We start from the raw sequence: 8,654 nt of genomic DNA on the forward strand, positions 1-8,654 counted from the left end.
ATTTGTACCAAATCTGCTCTTGAGAAATTGATATTATAGACTCGGTATAGACCAGGACATCCATACACCATGTTTACAACATGCCCTCCATGATTGGGCAGCGGATTTGCTTGCACATTTGGATTCAAATTTCTGAAAGAGAGGAGATTAGATCTAACCAACCTCTGAACTTCATATTTCAAGGCTATGCAATGCTCAAGATCATGGCCAGGTGCTCCTTGATGATAAGGGCATGAGACCTCAACTTTGTACCACCATGGGAGTTTCTCAGGTACTGGTGGTGGTGCTTTAGTTTGAACAAGACCTCTTTCAATCAAATCAAGGTACAATTCTGTGTAAGTCATCGGAATCGGATCAAACTATGGAGCTCTTTGCACACGATTCTGATTATTGTTAAACTGCTGAGCCTGTGGTCGAGGCTGTTGTTGAAACTGCGGGGTAAATCCCAGATTCGGTGCTGTATTAACGGCTGGTGCGATAGCGGCTACTTGTCGTTGACGATTGACATTTCCTCTTGGCCTCCCTTGGGATACCATGTCAACACTTTGTTCCTTCTTCTTTGGGAAACCACTTCCGAACTTTTTGGTTCCGCTTGAAGATCCACCTTCTTTAGTTAGACGTCCGGTTCGGACTCCTTCTTCTAAACACATCCCCATGTTTACCATTTCGGTGAAATCACTTGGAGCACTAGCAATCATGCGTTCATAGTAAAACGGGCCAAGAGTATTCAAGAAGATCTTTGTCATCTCTTTCTCTTTTAACGGTGGATTAATCTGAGCAGCAGTTTCTCTCCATCGTTGGGCATATTCTTTGAAAGCTTCATGGTCTTTCTGAGCCATGGATCAAAGATGGTCTCTGTCTGGAGCCATATCCGAGTTATACTTGTATTGTCGGACAAAGGCCTCACCTAGGTCATTGAATCTTCGAATATTAGTGCTATCCAAGCCTGTGTACCACTTCAGTGCGGCACCAGTCAAACTGTCTTGAAAGTAATGGATAAGCAACTGATGATTATCTGCATAAGTAGACATCTTCCTAGCATACATCACAAGATGACTTTGTGGACAAGAACTACCTTTGTACTTCTCAAAGTCAGGGACCTTGAATTTAGCAGGTATTTGTACACTGGGAACCAAACATAGTTCCTGGGCATTCTTTCCAAACAAATCTTTTCCACGGATAGCATTAACTTCCAGCTGCATCTTGTTAAACTGCTCTTGGAGATCCCCCACAAGATTACGCTGATTTATGCTATCATCCTGATCATGATAAATCTCATTGCCACCATAAGGAACTGTGTGAACCGTAGGGGTCGGAACTGTCATAGTGGGTTGAGAAAGTGCCATAGTGATTTGGGAAAAAGTTACCCCCGAATGTGGAATAAACGCCGAACCTTGTGTAGCAGGCGCTTCAGTTATGGTTGTTTGAACCCCAGAGAAATTATGGCGAAAACCTGCACCAAAGCTGAAAGGCGGGCCCCAACCTTCTGGCATGGAGAAAGATGGAATGCTGAACGCAACTGTAGAAACTGGAGTAGTGACTTTAGATGTCACTGTTGCTTGACTGTTTGGTGGCGGCGGCTGATTCTGTGCGGCCATTAAGGAGTCAACCAGAGTAGTGAGACTTTCCAACTTTTCCTGAAGGGTGGTCACTGTACCACGAAGCTCAATATTCTCTTGTTCAGAGTGTTCCATTACTCTTCTTCTGCTTGAACGAGTATTGTATCTATGATCTGATTGCGAGCGCGGTCGAGAAACTTTGAGACGCGACAGCTTGACGATCTATTGGAGAAAGATCCAAAAGATGAGACTCTATACAACGGACTCGATATGCAGAATGATGTATGCAAAAAAGAAATTTATGATTTTTCCAAATATTTTAAAGATTATTTCCTTACAAACATTGGAACACAAACTATTCTTTTATTGAATAAATGGGAAATGTTACAACATTGGAGCATAGCTCCTTATAAAAGCAAATGATAAATAAAAATCTAAACAATCCTAAGCATCTTCATCAGACGAAGAACCAAATGCATTGTGCAGCTTGAGCTTCATGATTTTTTTCCCATAGTAAGATTTCAATTCGGCCTTTTCGGTCCTCAGTTTGTCAACAACATTCTTCCAATCATCAGGAGTCGGAGCGTTGCTTGTTGAGCCTTCAAGATTTTTCTTACTTTCTTTGATGTACCTCTTGATTGCAGCGTCTTTCTAACGAATCTTCTCATCTTTGCTCATGAGCCATCCATCTTGATAATAGAGAGTTTCTTCGTGATCTTTCACTCTTTTCTTCAACTTTCTATTTTCCACATCAGTTCTACGAAACTTTTCTTCCCAAGCATCTTTTTCTATCCTCATCTTGGCTAAAGTGTCTTGGTATTCCTCCATAGCGGGAATGTTGGATCGTTGAGATACTGCAGGAAACATGGGTTTTTCATAAGCATAATGCATTTGGAACTCCTTTGCTCTTTTCTTTACCCAGCAGGTGTAGGAGTCCATGGAAATACAATTTCTTTCCTCACCTTTTTCTTTCCATCGGACGTCGTACCAAGCTCTCACCATTCTTGCTTTCAACCTTTGAGGATTATCCCCTTCTCGGTAGAAGTAACCTTCCACTGAGGGACCAATAGGTTTAGTTGAATTTGCATACCCGAGTTGTCATCGGGCTAGGACCGGATTGTAGTTAATTCCTCCTTGTGTACCAATGAGGGGTACGTTGGCGAACTCCCCACAACTATCAATGGTTTCTGTACCACAGCGAGCCAAGGTATACCAATGAATATCATTATTAGTAAGAGACATAAGTCTTCGAGGCCAACGCAAGCCTTCTCGGTTTTCTGTGAAAGTAGGAGACTCAGGTAAGTGTGAAACAATCCATTTGAACAACAATGGTGCACAACATACAATGATTCCACCGCCTTGGCGATTCCTATGATGGACAGAGAAATACATGTCACCAAGCAAAGTCGGAACAGGATTTCCAATCAGAAAAATCTTTATGGCATTGATATCAACAAAGTTGTCGACATTGAGAAACAGAACCAACCCATAGATGAGCAAGGCTAGTATAGCTTCAAAAGCTGTCATGCTACCAGTTTCGATGAAATCAAAGGCTTTCTTTGTTAGGAAGTGTGAGGTTAAACCCTGGAGGTTTCCTTTGGTAGTCCAATTACTCTCTACTTCAGACTTCTTCATGTGTATACTTGCTGCAATGACGTGTGACTTAGGAATGGCTTCCAAACCATTGAAGGGTATTTTGTCAGACACAGGAATACCCAAAAGATTGGCATATTCTTCCAAGGTCGGTACCAACTGGTAGTCTGGAAAGGTGAAACATCGGTAGACGGGATCATAGAACTGAACCAGAGTTTTGAGAAGTCCTTCATCAACATGAGTGTTCAGGATAGGCAAAAGCTTTCCATAACTTTTCCTAAAATCGGCAGGATCTTGTATAAAAGATGCTAACTCTATCAGTTTTTCCACATCAGGTGCTTTGAAACCGTACTTTTTGGTATACCTTTTTTCCATAACTTAATCCTATAATGTTTGCAAAGAAAATTCTCTAAATTTTTTGGAAAAATCATGTTTTTATGGAAAAAGATGGGTTTTTTAATGAATGTATGAATGCATGGATGCATGGATGCCACATATTCAAACATGGTAAAGCAAACATGGTGGCGCAAACATGGTAACGCAAACATGGTAACGCAAATATGGTAACACAAACATGGTAATTCACACAAGTTCAAAGGTCCAGCGTCAGGAGCATGAGGTCAGAGAACCAAAAATGGGATAGTTCTAGTTAATCACCTGCACAACATGTTCTACTGATACGTCAGAGTCTACATTTTTCTTTCGGATATTACCGGCTTTCCACAATTAAGCTCATGAGCCAGCAATATTCTCAAGAAAAACTCGTCTGAGTGTGGTTCTCCGCATGACAACTAATCCAAGTCTTCACCTGAATAGTTTCTGCACCACAACCTAATAAGGCCAGGATGGGTTGGGGTTCTACGGCCAACTCAGCTTCTACAGTTCAATGAAAGTAATAATGTCTTCGCTACGAAACATGCTAAACATATATTACCAACAAGGAACCTCCACTGAGCGGAAGGATTCTCACGTACGCCTGTACATGACTATACTCTCCACCTAATTCTTATGTGTACTTAATTCGGGTTAGGATTTGTCCACAATGTATCACTTGTAACAGAACCACACATGTAATAGAACCAGAACCACACATGTAACAAAAAATGAAATGAAAAATATAGAAAATAGAATTAACCCTTCCTTTGGAAACAATAAAAAGATGGTCCCCAGTGAAGTCGCCATTTTTCTGTCGCGGGGAAAAATCGTATCCTTTTTTCGGGATGAGACACCTGATGCTTTCTTTGGGCTCGAGTGCTCAAAAAAATGATTTTTCTTTTGTTTCGACCAAACTTTTTATTGTTTCCAAAGTAGGAAAAGGAAAAAAGCTGCAATAACCTTAAAAGTGGGGGGAGAGATCTTTGGGTAAGAGGGTTGGTTATACGAAGGGAAGGTATTAGCACCCAACGTATCTATAGTACTCTATAGGTTTCTTTTCTATGTTTTTCATTCCATGTTATTGAGAGGTTCTGTTGTGAGATAGGTGGGACCTAAGGTGTTTGTTTGATTATGCTCGCAAAGATCATCGCGATCCTCTGCATACATATCCCTTAGAGGGAATCAGAGCATCTGTAGCTCGGGGTCTACGGGTGCTAAGGTTTGAATGGTTTTTTTTGTTTTGTTTTGCTCGCCAAGGATACGACCTTGTGCCTACATATTCTCAAAGGGATGTTGAGAAAGTCAGAGCAATCGTAGTTCCCACTTATGCTAGTGGAAGCAAAGGAAAAGAGACAAATGTCATCTAAATGTTCGATGTATCTAATCTATATCATCACATACATCTGTTTGATTTTTGTTTGAAAATCTTTTCATTATAAGCCCTGGGCCATGCCACTTATGGTGCTTAGAATGATAAAGATGTTTTTGTTGTTTAACCAGCCTTGTGGCAAAAACTTTCAATGAAGTCAGCCTTGTGACAAAAAGTTTTGATTAATCAGCCAGCCTTGTGGCAAAAGTTTCAATGAAGTCAGCCTTGTGACAAAAACTTTGATTAATCAGCCAGTACGGTGGCAAAACGGTTTGATTGATTAGCCAGCCTTGTGGCAAAAAAGAAGTTTGATTGATTAGCCAGCCTTGTGGCAAAAAAGTTTGATTGATTGATTGTTTGTGATGATATAGAAGAGATACTCCTATCATAGAGATGAAAAATGTCTAATCTCCTAGGGTATTTGTTTTGGATATTGGGGATGCTTATAAGAAGCCCGTGGGTCCTTGTACGAAGCCCAAGAGGAGGCTATCCGAGGGTCCTTGCATTGTAAGCCCAAGAGGAGGCTATGGGAGGGACAATCCAGGGTCCTTGCATTGTAAGCCCAAGAGGAGGCTATGGGAGGGACAAGTCGTTTGTACAAAGCCCAAGAGGAGGCATGGTATAGTTGGTTTGAGCTCTTAGAGCGATTTCACCGGGAAACCATACTCTATGTCCTAACCTAAACTAGGGAGATTCTTTGCACGAAGCCCAATAGGGGGCTATGGGGAACCTAGTGTTGTACTAAGTTGAACAAGCATATATAACACAATCACAAATACATGAACAAGTACGAACAAATATGAACAAGTACATTAACACATATGAACAGTTATATGAACAGTTATATATGACAAAGTGTGTGTATATAATGGAGTTCATGAAGGAAATATACCTGTAAGCATGATCCATTTGTATACACGGGGGCTCGGGACTTATACTCGGGGAGAGGCCCATTGAGTTTATTCAACAGCTATGTAAACAGGTATTTACAAAAGGGCTTGGGACTTATACCTACATGGAGGCCCATGGTATATTTTTGGGAAGATTTAAAGAAAACCTTCATTTTTGATTAGTTATTCAAGGTTAAAAATCAAACTGATCGAGATATGTACAAAAAGGTGTGTGTACAATGAAATACCTAATTTCATGTACAGGAATGGGACTTATACCTATGTGGAGGCCCATGTTTTATTTTATAAAACATGGTGGATGGTTTTGAAAAAAAGATGGTGAGATTTGTTGTTTAAAAACTGTGAAGGTTTGTTTTGAAAGAGTTTTCTGTACAAAGAAAAACTGTAAAAGAAAGAGGAAAGGGACTTATACTCTCTAATATTCGAGAGGCCCCACATCGTTTTGAAAATCAATTGATCAATCAAAAGATTTAATCAATAGTTTCTTTTGAAAAGAAAAATCAAAAAGAAATGGTTTATAAAGAAAACTGTGATCGCTTGTTTTAAAACGGTTTGAATTTGAAAGAACTTAACTTAATTAAAAACAAATTTTATGCTTAATTAAGACCTAAGTGATTAGGGTTTGATCAAAAAAAATATTTACAAGTGATTATGTTAAAAATCAAATGAAAAAAAATAATATTTTAAAGTATTTAAAACACTTAAAAACAAGTCATATTAAACCTAATTAAAAAGTATTAAATAAACATTTTTTTTGTGATTTTTTTGGATGTTCATAAAATATATATATTAAATGAGGAGTGTATAAAAAATGAAGAAAAAATGAATTAGTTTGGTTAGTTAATTAATTAAATGAAGTTTGTGAAGAAAATAAAGAAAAATAGTGTTAAAAAAATGTTTTGTCTCCACAAGGGTTTGAACCCACGCTCTCTCTCTCACCAGCCAAAACACTTACCAACTGGGATGCGCGCGCAGCTTGTAAGTATAACACATCCATTTAATTATATTTAAAAACGAACATTTGAAATTTCTGAACACAAAATGGCGCCAAGAACACATCCCCAATTTGATTTTGAAATTTCTGAAAACTGAACCAAATTGATCAAGTGAAGGGTCTATCTCACTCGGTTTTTTACAAGGATCATGATGGTGCCCTCATAATTCATTTATTTTTGCTCTAAGGTGATCAATTTTGTGATGAACACGAAGAACCCTAATTCTGAGGTTGATCATGAAATCGTGTATGTGCAAGATAAATAGCAATTGATTGAGGGTTAATGATCCTCATAGGTGCAGAAACAAGATGGTATGTTCATATTTCATTTATGATGCATGATTCATAGAGTTTGAAGTTCAAGTAGCTTACCTTCAAAAACGGTAAAAGTGAGAATCGAATTCTGCAATAGAGGTGTTACAGATGCTTTCTGATTATCTGGATAGCTTCAATGATGATTATGGAAGGTGTCTGGATGCTTGGAGTGAATTGAAAACATCTGGATCAAAGTATGGAACCCGATCTGCAGTAGAACCAAGTGTGAATCGAGCTTGATGATTCTGAAGTTTTTGATTGATGATGAGTGTTGGGATAGTTCATATGTGACATATATGAGGTGCTGGAAGTGTTAGTTTGGATAGAATTGAGCTTGAATGGATTTTGGCATGATAAGGCTCATTCTATGTTCATATGGAGGTGAGATGATGATTCTGAGTTTGAGGTGTTTTTGGGGTGTGTGAATGATTCAAACACATCCCAAATGATGTTTATGAGATGTTAGAACCATCACTTTGGCCATAACTTCAAGGGTTTGGAGGTTGAGTTTTCTACCTCTTTGAAAACTATGAAACTTGCAATTCAAGAAAGAAGAGAGAAAACCTATAATTGTGAGGTTTTGGTGTGCTTTTGGAAGTGATTTTGATCTCTATTTATAGTCCATGGATTCTGAACTCAGACCTTTGCAAGTTGATCAAGAATTGGTGATTTGGCACTTAAGAGATAGAAAGGAATCTTACCATTAAATGCATATGGTTAAAAGTGACCAAACCATGGTTAAAACTCAAGCTTCTTATCCTCTTCCATTCTGATCTTCAAATCAGAAAATATCATTCAATTATTGCTTCTATGCATCATTACTTGGATCATTTGGCAAAATGGTTCATAACTTAGTGAAAATGGCTTGAAATTTCAAGTGAAAAGTTCACTAATGTCAAAATTCAAAACCATAGCTACACTCCATATTTTTTCATGCTCTTGGACATTTTGGAAAGCTCATATTACACACTTCAAAACCCTAGTTGAAAGTTTCTTCAAGTCCTTTAAGGAAATGGGTGAAAAAGATCCATGAACTTTGAAGAAAATGAAGTTTTAAGTGAAGTTTTCAAAAGATACCAACTTTGAAGCTCCATTTCTCTTAAATGGTTGATCTTTTGGAAAAAAATTATATGTGTCAAAGTTGTTCATTGGATCAAAATCTACAACTTTCATGTTGGAAGTTTTTTTCAGTTTGTAGGTGAAATTTTGAGTTATTCCCTTCCAAAGTTTGGAAAAAACCATTGAAAAACACTTAGAATTTTTCTAAGTATGGAAAGTCAAACTTTTGACTTTTTGATTCTTGATTGACTTTCTTGATTTTTCTTGATCAAATGACTTCATATATCATATATTGATGATTCAAAACTTCAAAAGTCATGGTTGACCTCCCCAAAAGTCAATGGTGATCTTGTACAGTTGACTTTTTCAAACGAATCGCGTTTCTGGAGATTTCAAATGAACCAGGCTATCCTCACCAAATGAATGGTATGAATGGATCATTTTGAGTTATTGGAGGACCTTGAGCCATGGTTTAAGTT

Source organism: Vicia villosa, unplaced genomic scaffold, assembly GCF_029867415.1.
Source record: "Vicia villosa cultivar HV-30 ecotype Madison, WI unplaced genomic scaffold, Vvil1.0 ctg.003604F_1_1, whole genome shotgun sequence".
NCBI classification, from domain to species: domain Eukaryota; kingdom Viridiplantae; phylum Streptophyta; class Magnoliopsida; order Fabales; family Fabaceae; genus Vicia; species Vicia villosa.